Source organism: Cyprinodon tularosa, unplaced genomic scaffold (assembly GCF_016077235.1).
Source record: "Cyprinodon tularosa strain WSP-4 unplaced genomic scaffold, ASM1607723v1 ctg98, whole genome shotgun sequence".
NCBI classification, from domain to species: Eukaryota; Metazoa; Chordata; class Actinopteri; order Cyprinodontiformes; family Cyprinodontidae; genus Cyprinodon; species Cyprinodon tularosa.
This window is the reverse complement of record NW_024039762.1, coordinates 600,022-613,412: the sequence shown is the minus strand read 5'-3', so window position 1 is coordinate 613,412 and position 13,391 is coordinate 600,022.

Sequence of the window (13,391 nt, the reverse complement as noted above, 5' to 3'; positions counted from 1 at the left end):
GAATATAATATACAAGTTTCACTTTTTAAATGGAATTACTGAAATCAATCTACTTTTTCATGATATTCTAATTTTATGACCAGCACCTGTATATTATGTGAAAAGAAAAACATCAATAACCATTCCCAAAAATATTTACAAAAACAATTACATCTGCAGACAAAAAAAAACTTGGTTTGATATAGTGCACTTTAGAAAAATTCAGTTCTGTAGACTCACTATTTCACAGAATTAACAAAATACAGAAACAATATTCAAAGATGAATGCTAAATGCTACATCCAGATGAAGAGAACAATCACTTGGATCCAAAATAGTCCATGATCCAAGTTTTAACAAATGGCCATCGGTAAGTGTGTGTATGTATAAATGACAGTGGAGGAGGTCGACAAAGTTGCAGCCTCCTACCAGATCCTCGGGGTGAGGATGTTATGAGACAGGTTCTGTTCCAGGTAGTAGCTCGCCATCGATTGGGCCATAACTGGCCTCACCTGGCCTGTATTAATTAACCAGGACCCATTGGTTAACAACTAGTCATTTAAAATCAGCTACTAGCTCATTTTTACTTGTATATTTTATGTTCTGTGTAGACAACATTCAAAGTTGGTCATAAATTGTTAAAATTACTTCAAATGAATGTAAATAAACAACCTTAATTATTAGGAGTATATAGAAATATTCCATTCAATACTATTGTTAATCTTGTTTCAGTGTATAAATAAACCATTTAAATACTTAACAAAATCACCAAGAACAAACTGCTGGGTTTGCATTAGTCATTTAACTCAATAGGAGCAAATGGAGAGCAATTGCTAATGCTACCAGATGGCTAATGCTGTTAGCATTGAGCTAGCACAACATTTCAACATAATAGATAGCATGGCTAATAGCAACATGCTAGTGGACAAAACAAACAGACTTCTTGGGAATTTGGATAAAACAGGTTTTAAGTTTGAAAGTAAAAAGTCATATTACAAAATCTGAAGGTACTTTTTTCATAAAATAGGCATTTTTCCAGTTATTACACCATCAGACACAATAAAAAGCAAATAATTTTTTATTTATTTGGTCTATTATGTATTTAGAGTTTTTAAATCATTATCTGGCCTTGTTAGTACACATATATGCTGTTAAATGTTAAATATTTACTTTTGTTAATTTTATATACTGTTTCACAAGTAGTCCTTTAAAAGATCTAACATCATACGATGTTTACTTTAAGCCTAAATATAAAAGTCATGTTTTTGTATCCAACAAACATATCTTTGTGTTAAAATAGACTATTACTTTAGTGACAGAACAGCACTGAAGAAACATATTGTAAGCATATTCATTTAAAACAAATAAAAAGCCCTCTGACGGTGGTGACTTTAGAACTTATGGTGGTGACAATGGCCTCATTGCAACATCCAATTAAAACTGTATACAACTCAAGTCAATGGTTTCTTGCTTATTAACTTTATTTAACTATTTGAAACTATTGAAATAACAATCGGGAGCACTGTGACAAACATTTTTCAAGGAATATAAGGTACAATTAAGCAATATCATTAGAAGTACCCCATCCCCATATCATCAAATCATCATAGTAAAAAATAAAATAATTACCAGTAGGAATAATGTACAATGCATCACTGAGATCATCTTAAACTGTGGTCTAGTGTCTCCTACTCCTGCTACAGCCTGTCTACTCCAAGCTGGCTCGTTCATGGCCTGATCCACTGGACCGTCTGGGGCATTTTCTGGGTGATCTGAGCCCTTTCTCTTACATTCGCTTGATACTTATTGTCTACTTTTCCAAGCCTTTCGCTGACTTCTCTTTTCCCTTTCATTCAAGTCATTGATTGAATTGAGTCATTGATTTTTTATCTCCTTCAAAGTTGAGTGTAATGACTATTGGGGGGTAATTACAGTAAATGTTAGATTTGGTTAAATGTTGCCATGCCATTTGCACAGCTTACAAGGGATAATGTTTACTATGTCCATCCCAAATGATGTAAGCCAAATGAACATGGCATAATAGTGAACTGAGAGAGAGGGAAGGCAGACCTCATCCCCTACATACATAAACATGAATAAAAATATAAAAGAGGTTAATGAAACTTTACAGATCAACAATTACATTCCAGCCTCCATTGAGAACCATTTGTAGTTTTTTCTCCACCGTCACTGACGGTGGAGACAAAAAAACGACTCTTTCAAATGATATGCATGAGTTGTTCACATCAGCCATCTTGTTTCCCCGTCTGTTGCTAGCTACTTTAGACCTCTTCTTAAAAAGTAAACATTTATGTCATAATCTAAACTTATATTTTTTATTCAAAAGAGACGGTGTTGACATGTTATGGTTGTGACATTAGCAGTGTCCAAAGATATGAACAAATTAAAGAGAACATAGCACACTTACAGGAGCTTGAGTGAACTTGAAGCATGCAGTAGAGCTGAACATTTGAAAATCGGCTCATCAGGAATGTAGTTGACCTTTTAGTTGCATGATTTTATTGCTTTTTAGAAATATCTCACGGTGGTGGCAAATATGTGGGACACATTTTAAGCAATCACAAAATAATAGTAAATATTATCAAAACTCACTGTTTGTAGTTTTAAATACACATTACAATGTACTCTTTCATTTGGTAAACATGTTACTCAATTCAATTATTACTTTTTTTTTTTTAATCAAGTTGAAATGATTATCTCCCATTCAAGGACAACTGATTTTATAGGCAATGGGCCAGCATATAATCATTAAAGTAATTTCTGAAAAAATATACCTTTAAAAGAAACTTACATCTGTGCAAATGACCCCTGATTATAACCTTGATTCTTTTGTTTATGAAAATGTTATCTCCAACAGAATTAGCACTTTTCTTAGTGGGACATGTTATTGCCAAAGTTTTAAGAATCAGTGAGTTGACACTACAAACACATAATCGCATGCTAGAGTCAAACAAGCGTTTAAAGGAATAGTACACCCAAAACATGATTAGCCTTCATTTTCTACTCACCCCCATGCTGAACAAAACTCTGGAGTACTTTTTTGATATCTCAAATGCATCTGGAGATCTGGGAGGCTTCTTGCTGTCTGCTGACATTCAAATAATGGAGGTCTATGGCGCCCGAGGCAGAAAGGTCCATAAAAGTCCACAAAAAACGTGTCAATATTCCTCCATACTGCTCGTCCAATGTAATCCAAGTGTCCTGAGTGGGTAGCATCCAGAATTTACTCGAAACGAAGTCATTTAGAATGTTTTAGAGCCTAAACAGTAGTGTATAGGATTTCCTAATAGCGCCCCCATACGCGCTCACAATTCTACGGAAGCCGGCAGACCAAACCAGATGAAAGTGCGCATTCAGCGTCGGCTCTGCCGATAATGCAAGTGTAGAAGAAGAAATGTGCTGTTTACCTGTGCAAAGAAAGAAACAACGAAAGAAAAATGTCTGAGGACTTCAGTGTTGAGGAAGAGCATGAGTTCTTTGCCGAGCTGAATGCGCTGGTTTGGTCTGCCGGCTTCCATAGAATTGTGAGCGGGCATGGGGGCGCTATTAGGAAATCCTATACACTACTGTTTAGGCTCTAAAACGTTCTAAATGACTTCATTTCGAGTAAATTCTGGATGCTACCCACTCAGGGCACTTGGATTACATTGGACGAGCAAAAGGGAGGAATATTGACACGTTTTTGTGGACTTTTATGGACCTTTCTGTCTCGGGCGCCATAGACCTCCATTATTTGAATGTCAGCAGACAGCAAGAAGCCTCCCAGATCTCCAGATGCATTTGAGATATCAAAAAAGTACTCCAGAGTGTTGTTCAGCATGGGGGTGAGTAGAAAATGAAGGCTAATCATGTTTTGGGTCCATAAAAGTCCACAAAAAACGTGTCAATATTCCTCCATACTGCTCGTCCAATGTATTCCAAGTGTCCTGAGTGGGTAGCATCCAGAATTTACTCGAAACGAAGTAATTTAGAATGTTTTTAGAGCATAAACAGTAGTGTATAGGATTTCCTGAAAGCGCGCGCCCGCGAGTTCACGAGCCTACGAAAACCGCGGCAGACCAAACCAGACGAAAGTGCGCATTCAGCTCGGCAAAGAACTCATGCTCTTCCTCAACACTGAAGTCCTCAGACATTTTTCTTTCGTTGTTTCTTTCTTTGCACAGGTAAACAGCACATTTCTTCTTCTACGCTTGCATTATCCGCGGAGCAGACGCTGAATGCGAACTTTCATCTGGTTTGGTCTGCCGCGGTTTCCGTAGACTCGTGAACTCGCAGGCGCGCGCTTTCAGGAAATCCTATACACTACTGTTTATGCTCTAAAAACATTCTAAATGACTTTGTTTCGAGTAAATTCTGGATGCTACCCACTCAGGACACTTGGAATACATTGGACGAGCAGTATGGAGGAATATTGACACGTTTTTTGTGGACTTTTATGGACCTTTCTGTCTCGGGCGCCATAGACCTCCATTATTTGAATGTCAGCCGACAGCAAGAAGCCTCCCAGATCTCCAGATGCATTTGAGATATCAAAAAAGTACTCCAGAGTGTTGTTCAGCATGGGGGTGAGTAGAAAATGAAGGCTAATCATGTTTTGGGTGTACTGTTCCTTTAAGTAAAGAAGTTTTTCTTTTATAATCAGTCATCATCTTTTGACTGAGAGGGGAACTCATGGTAAGACCAAATGCCCAAAGGAGTACACAGGTTGGGAAACTGCGTCTCTGAGGGGATAAACACAGATGAGAAGGTTAAAGTGAAATAAACAAGGACAACTACGGTGCCCCAAAGAACATCTAATTGTTTGGGGTTTTTTTAATAAACAAAAACACATTATTTAATGATATAATCTTGCATTTTTTTACATAAATATATCCATGATGTGGAAAATATAAGTTATACATTAAAAAGATATATTGGCCAGTGTGTCGCTCAGATGAGAAGCCCCATGGAGGGTTGGTCCAGGCCCTGACAGATGCACACAACAATTTTCTGTTTTAACCTTTATTGGAGAGTTTGCTGATAGGAAATGAGGTTTAGAGAAATAAAGAAAAGACACATACTACAGGTCTTCAGGTTGGCACTGGATTTTACAGAATTGGGCTTCTGTACATGGTTTACACGCACTTCCTCTGCATCACCACCAAACCCACATATTACTAATATATTTATGTGTGAAATATTTTTAAAGCTAAAATGTTCCTCTCACTTCACAGTTTTGCACTCCCTTGTCTGGGTCTATTACCTGAAATCCCAACAAAATACATCAAGGTTTGTGGTTGAAACCTGAAAAGGTTAAATCAGATTGAATATTTTCCTCAGAAACTTGTCATTTCACTTCTGCTCACCACCATCTAGGCCCTCGTACTGCCATCATGGCTTCTTCAGTCCTCCCCTCTCCGGTCTCACTCCAGTGTCATTGGTTTTAGAAATTCTGAAGGAGTTTTAAAATGTTTCAGAGAGTAAGAGCCTCCTGCCTGCAGGGAAACATGTCAGCGGCAGCATCATGTTCCATGGTTACCTCTCTTCAGAGCTAAGGGTTAGTTAAAGTTTAATAAAATCATGTACGGTCCTGAATATCATTTGATTTTCAGCCCAAATTGTCCCCCACTTACTTGAAAGCTGAAGAGAAAATATATTATTTTTCAGTGTTAGTGTGAGCCAAAGCATAAAAAATAATGAGTTAAAATAAAAGATTAAAACATTTTACTCACAGAACAAAACTTTGATAGAAAATATTACATTTCAGCAGAAGAGGACTGAGGTGAAGAGATGTCTTAAGATTTTGGTGGATTTTTAGAATCTTTAATATGTAGAAGTGGACAAATAAGGGTTATATACTCAATAATACAAGGTTCGTTTTTATTTATATTATTTTTAACAACTAACAAAGGATTTTATTGTGATTAAATGTGTTTTTTGGTGCTGAAACTGATAAAAGGTGTAGTACTCAAAAAAACACCAGGGGGCAGATTTAAGCAGAAATCAAATAATTAAAAGCAAATTTAGGTGGGATCCTTTCCATACAGCCTCTTCTGTTTTTAACATTTAAACACGTTTTAAAATGCTTCTTTCAGTAACACACTTCCTTTTCTTCCCAGACATGTTTTGGGATGTTCCTGCTCTTGCTCCTGTCAGTACAGCTATTCCCTTGTTGTTCTGGCTGATGTCACAGAAGCCCCTGGTGAACAAAAATGCCTTGTCCACTGACTTCTTTCATGTCAGCTGAGCTGAGATTGAGGAAGGGGTGGGTTGAAAGAGGAAGGTGAACAAGGCCTGAACTGTTGAGCATCTCAAGTGGGTAGGATCACACTTACAATGAACCCTGACCTGGATTTACATCAGACACAGGATGGGCGGCTGGAGGGTGGAGGAATCAATGTTTATCTTTGCTCTCATGAGAAAGCCTACTAATGTCATTTGTGTTTTAGTCAGATGAGGGACGTAATCTAACATTTGAAGGTTGCCTTTGCAGCGACATCGCACTATAAAACACATCAGGGTTGAATGCAGAGATAAAGGAGGAAAACTGGCTAAACTTGGCTGAATTTACCCAGTTTTTTGGGGGGAGGAGGGGCGAAAGGTGTCTGGGAAAAGGAGGTTACCGGTCAATCACTACAGGCAGGTGTAAAAGGGTGTTTGGAGACTAAACTGTGATTGAAAACTTTATACTAAATAAAAAAAAAAAAACTTGGTACAGAAAAGGTAGGTCATATAAATAATAAAATACAACAAATAAGAGAAATAACACAAAAAAAATCTAACTGTTCTAATATAGCTAAGACATAAAACACATGCAGATAAAACAAGCATGATTTTATCTCTTCAAAAACTTTGGTATTAAATTAGAAACCTGTTGGGAAATCTTTAGGTCTTTTTCTTAAGTAGGGCCATATTTCTGTATGATAGAATTACAGCACTAGTGGCTTGTAACTAGTAGGCTGACATTAAAGGGGGGAGAGACATGCAGCAAAGGACCTAAGGCCAGATTCAAACCTGGGTTTGTCACGTCAAGGACTAAGGGTCCGTACATGGGTCGCGTGCGCTAACCACTGCACCACCAAAGCACGGCATAGAGAGAAAAGCTTTTTAGCAGAACAGTACTTCATTTTAGAGAGAGGAAAAACTGAGTTTTTTTCTCTCTAACATGTTATTGTGCATCTGAATCGCATTTGAGTTTGTTGAATTAGAAAAGTGTGAGACATCTGCCATGTGAGAGAGAGCCAAAAACAACTGCAACAGCCTTCCACCAGGCAGCAACTCACTGCTCTAGGATGCCGTCCATTTTCCACATCCAGCATTTTTGGCAAGAAGGCATTGTGCTAATGTTGGCCCCTCTGGCATGAGCAGATAACCCGAGTTAATTCCACAAGTGTTCAGTCAGACAGCGGCCATAACGCCACTGATAGTTCAGTGCTCAGCACTGACACCTTGGAGGATAGTTTTGGTTCTAAAGGAAACGTATGGGATTAACATAACATACAATAGGCTTGCATTCAATGATAAAAGTGTTGTTTTTTTAAGTAAAGGTGGTGCTGACCCACACCATGATCCTGCCTTTGAAAAGTTTTCAGATCTTCCTTTTTAGTTGACATGAAGTATTCTAAATGGTAAAAGACCAATGGCAAAAATGCATTATCACCATAATCAATCAAAAACAAATGTATATTGTAAGAAATCTAAGTTTTATTTCCTTTTTTTCCCCTGAAGTTTTTCATATTATAAGCATACATTTAGTTAAATCATAAAATTTTATTTGTATTAACTTGGCTTTTGTTCAACACAAAGTGGAGCCTGGTTTTAAAGGGAAGTAGTCAAAAACATTACAAATAAAGTTTGAAAATTGTGCCATGTATTCACACCAAAGTCAACACTAACCTTCCTCTGCTTCAAATACAGCTGCAGATGTTTGGGGCTTGTATAAAGCTTCCTTGAACACCTTTAGAAATGTTTAAACTGGAAAACATTTAGGAAAATCCTCCAGTTTGGTCTCTGCCTCTAAGTTTAACACTTTCATGCTCAGCAACTGTTTTGGAGCCACTAAATGCTCCTCTTCTGGTTTTCTCCTGTATTTAGCTCCATATATTCCAACTCTGGCCAGCCTTCCTGTTTAGAAAAGAATCCCCACAGCATGATGCAAGCACCACCATGTCCCCTCATGATGATGGGAATTTTTACTATATTAGTCAGTTGACTTCTGAATGCTATTAATTTTAGCTTTAATAAGGGGATTCAGCCGTATCAAGCTTAAAACAAATTCCTTGTACAGTTTAAAATTTTACTTTCCCTCCACAGTTACTGGTCTATCATATCAATTATCAGTAAAATACCATACATAAATACAGCATGAATACCAGTGAAACCAGCATTTTATAATTTCAGAAGCTTGTTATAGGTCCTACATTTCTTTTTCTTGAAATCTTCAAAAATATCCCGGATTTGTTTACTTTTTTACCTCAGGACTTTAAAACCATGCACATAAAAATGACGATCACTCTGCTAACTCTAACTTTTGCTTGCTGTTGATTGAGAGGGACAGACATTTATTTACTGTATAGAGTAAAAGAATTGAAAAGTTTATTTACCATTGAATGTTCAGTTTGAATAACTGGTAAAATTAGTGGAGATAGAACGTGCAGAGGAACAATTTCTAACAAATCCTCACCTTTTTTTGCTGTTTTTTGTCAAGTTATTACTTGACCTTAAAAGGTTCATTTTCAGATCCTAATCCCTTTTCTGTCGTGTGTGATTGAAAGACCCTGCAGTTTTCAGGGCCTTTGGTACCAACAAAGCTGTAGTTCACATGTTCTCCAGCAGTAATTACTGGTCACCACTCAAAGTCAGACATTTACATTTAGACGTCCCTGAAATCCCATTTGCAGATAACAGAAGGGAAGGTCATTGGATTAGAAAAGAAAATATGGCAGAAACTGCAGCTTTCTGCACCTAGTTTAAAAACTTAAGACAGAATTTGTTAGGTTTCTGTTTCTGTTATGGTTTTCTTTTGCTCCTTGATTTCTAGTGTTTAGTTTTCTTTTCACCATGTTTCTTTATCCTAGTTATTTGATTATTATTTTGTTATTGTTTTCTTATTAGTTCCTGTCTTCCAGGTTTTCCATTTGTTGTCCTCTGCTGCCCTCTTGTGTCCTCTTTCTCTTGCTCTGTTCTCTGTTCAGCCCTCACCTGTTTTCAATTTCCTCATTAGCCCTCTCCCTGTCTCTGTCCCCTTTAAAAGCCCTTCCTCTTCAGTTCCTGTTTGCTGGATCCTCGTCTAACCTCTCGTCATCGTCTGTCTGCCTTCCTCGTCTCTCCCTGGTTCCTAGATTTTGGTTTTCCCCTGATGTCCCCTTGGTTCTGGTTCGTTAGTTATTTTGTTGGACTTTTGATTCCTGCCTCAGTGCCTGACAATTTTATTAAACCACTTAAATTCACCTCTGCCAACTCATCTCTGCATTTGGGTCCTCCTCAACAAACACCATTTCATGACAATGTAATTTTTAATATTAGACATAGATAACTGCAGCTTTCAAATTTAGTATATATATGTAACAATCAGGCTGCATAGTGGAGCAGTGGGTAGCACTGCAGCCTTGCAGCAAGAAGGTTCCGGGTTCGATTTTTATGGCCTGGGGTCTTTCTGCATGGAGTTTAAACGTTCTCTCTATGCATGCATGGGTTCTCTCCGGGTACTCCAGCTTCCTCCCCCAGTCCAAAAACATGACTGTTAGGTTAATTGGCTTCTCTCAATTCTCCTTAGGTGTGATTGTGTGCATGAATGGTTGTTTGTCCTCTTTGTGTCTGTGTTGATGGACTCTGCCTCTCGCCCATTGACAGTTGGAGATAGGCACCAGCACCCCTCGCAAACCCAGCAGGGATAAGCATGACAGAAAATGGATGGATGGAATTGTAAAAAATCAATCCAAAACAAAAATGTATATAAATGTATTCTGATTTAAATAAAATGAAATAAAAAAAATTACTCATAGAATGATAGCAATCTAACCACACTTCTGGTTAGTGTCTCTTTAGGCTCTTTTTCACAACCAGGCATGTTCACTATCATGTATACCAACATGAAGAAGGCTAAAAAATCTTAAAAACCATCAGATCATGGTAAAATCTATTGACATTCAAGAACCGGTAAAAACAAAAAGCTAGCTGGGGTTAATTTGTGAGGAAGGGATTTGAGGCTATTTCTAAGGCTTTGGCTTGAGTGTTCAAGCTGATTCACTGGAGACTCACATATGGAGAAAAACAAACATGGGATGGGGTGGAGGAGGGTTTTAGCCTAGTGGCTGGCCTACCAAAAAAATTCCAATTATTTCCACATTTATTTTGATGAAATTACTGCAAAACATTTGCTGAACAGAAAGAACACAAAGGCTTATCGGACACCTGACCGAAAACAGATGGTGATGAATCCAGAGACCTTTGGCGAAATATTTTGTAGAAAGATGTGATGAAATGTGATCTCAGCTGAATGTGAGCATCATGTTACTTCCAATGCACACTCACTAATGCAACATTTCAGCAAAAAGAACAACATAAAGTCAAACATGGTAGGGGGAGTGTTATGATCTGGGAGAGGAATGTCTGGACATCACTTTCTTGCAATAAAGCAGCAAAATGGTTAAAATCACATGGTTCTGGAGTGGCCTAGTCAAAGTCTAGAACTAAATCTTGATTTCCTTCTATTGCTGTCTGACCTTAAACAATCGCACAAATTAAACAATTCTAAATTTCACCCAGAGCAAACTAACAGTCATTTCCAGTGATTACAAATCACTCAATGGTATCTGTTGTTGCCAAGTGTGGCACATCCTCTATAAATCAGAGGTCACGGATTAGCAGTCAGTCTGGGTTGCTGCTGCTACTTTAGACACAGCAGGCAAACCTGTGGCGAGCCGGGCGATGGGAAAGAAGGAGAAGATGATGAGAAAAAGAAAGCAGAGAAAGTGTGGACTTCTGGAAGAACTGCGGTGAACTGGTGACAGGAAAGTGAAATGGCGTGCTCAAAGATGACCCTGCACATTTAGAGGATGTTTGACTCAACCTGTTGCTGTGAAGCAGGATTCTCCACCATGAACAGAAACAGAAATAAATCTGGATCCAGGCTCAAAATGAACACCTTCATATGTTCTTGAGAATGGCTTATTCTCCATTCAAACCCAGGTTTAAATCTTTGCAGGGCAGCTTAAAGCCCACTGCTCTCATTAAGACAGAAAAAAGAAAGAAAAAAACCGCTCAGTTCAGGTGTTTTATAAAATATTTGAATCAAAAAATTGTCTAAATACCAAACAGAACGATTGTTGTTTTCTACTTAAAGGAAAATTCCGGTTTTTAACACTTTTGGCCCCTTTTCTGTAGTGTCCAGGATGAAATCGAATGATCGACACCAAAATTTTGACGATTGGTCCTGTCTCTGCTATTTGGCTCATGCAGAATCCCCCCCTGGCTGCTTCAGAATGGCTTCCATAGTGCATGTCCGATAATGTCCTTAAAACAACCTTAAACGTTCTTTTTTTAAAATATGCTACTCACCGAGTCGTCAGCGCTGTTCAATGACGTTCAAAAACAAGTTTCCTAAAGAAAAAACATTCCTGTAGTGTTTTATTTAGCATTTTGTAAATCCCATTGAATTCTGTTGGAATAGTCAATATCCCTCCGCCACCGGAAACGGAAATGGGGCCTGTTTACGCTTAGTTGTAGTTTTTTCGCAAGGCGCAAGTGTTTCTGCTTCACTCTGTGTACTCCGACGTCGAGGTGCTAACGTCTCTGTTAAACACTTTAAAAAACTCTGAAAATGGAATACGAAAGGTGGATTCTTGAGGAGGACATATTGGACTTTGAGTTTGACGGTAGAGGATACCGTCGCCAACTAGTGGTCTGGAGTGTGCAACGCTTCAGATTCGAACGGGAAGCGGAAGTTTATAAGCGGTTGTGATGTATCGAAAAAAATAGTTCTGGGATTTACAAAATGCTAAATAAAACAAGACAGGAACGGTTTTTCTTCACAAAACTTTTTTTGGAACGTCATTTAACAGCGCTGACGACCCGATGAGTAGCATATTTAAAAAAAAGAACGTTTAAGGTTGTTTTAAGGACATTATCGGACATGCACTATGGAAGCCATTCTGAAGCAGCCAGGGGGGGATTCTGCATGAGCCAAATAGCAGAGACAGGACCAATCGTCAAAATTTTGGTGTCGATCATTCGATTTCATTCTGGACACTACAGAAAAGGGGCTAAAAGTGTTAAAAACCTGAATTTTCCTTTAAAAAACACTTTAAAATGGAAAAATGTGTTTTTTTTTAAATATATATATGTTTTTCTTTAAAAAGTCAATGTATAACATGATGCATAAGTACCTCACTTTATTTCTCTGTTAAATTCTGTTATAATTAAAAATGTCTCCGGACCTTTACTGGTTGATGATTTTCTTTATTTATATCTTCTGATTTTTAATTGGTTACCCTTGGTCTAGATCAATAATTGAAATACCAGTTTAAAAGCGCTTCCTTTTTTGTTGTTTTCATATTTGTGTCATAATAAAATGAGTTTGATCTTAAATATTTTAGGAAAAAACCTGAATAAATCTGTAAAACACAAATTATGCAGCATGGAAATGACTGCAACAGTAACATTTTGTGAGTCCTGTTTCGTACATCCCCATTTTACAATAGTAAAATGGTAAAGAATTTGGACAACACATCATTGCATAGCTGAGGCGTGTGTCTTCAACTGAGTGCTGCTGGCTGCATGAAGGGATGTGGGTGGGGGCTCTACCACATCAAAGTCACCATCATGCCACCAGGGTAATACTGTGTGGCTCATTATAGCACATTAAACTGAGTCCCTGGGGATCAAAGCGGGGCCCCGGGGCTTTAGGGCATAGCCTGAGGCTGCCTGTAGCCGATATGGAAACCCAGGGGATATTGCTCACTACCGTCTTCAGCTGCCAAGCTCCATTCTCCTCCACCTCTGTCATCAGCCAGTCAGAACAACACGACGCTCAGGAAAATAAAGGAGTCAGAACGAAACCAAGGCCTTTCAGCAAACATGCTGTATGCTTAATTTGTTTCAAATGTTTCTGACTAATCTGGCATGGCTTTACAGCTGCAACTTATTTTCATTAGAACAAAGTGGAGCTTTAAAGCTGAATCACATCATGCTCTGTATTACATATTTTTGTCCTGTCATTGTTGTATGCAGTTTTCTGTTTTTAATGTTAAGAATTTGTGGTAAAATAGCCTTAAAAATACATTAAGCTCTGACCAGATGTTTACTTAATGGGATTTATAATATGATAATCAAGACTGAAAAGTGGAGGCAATAAAAACGATTTTCTTTCATGATTGGGATGTGTTTTAAGGCAAGGAACCATTTTTTTCTCCT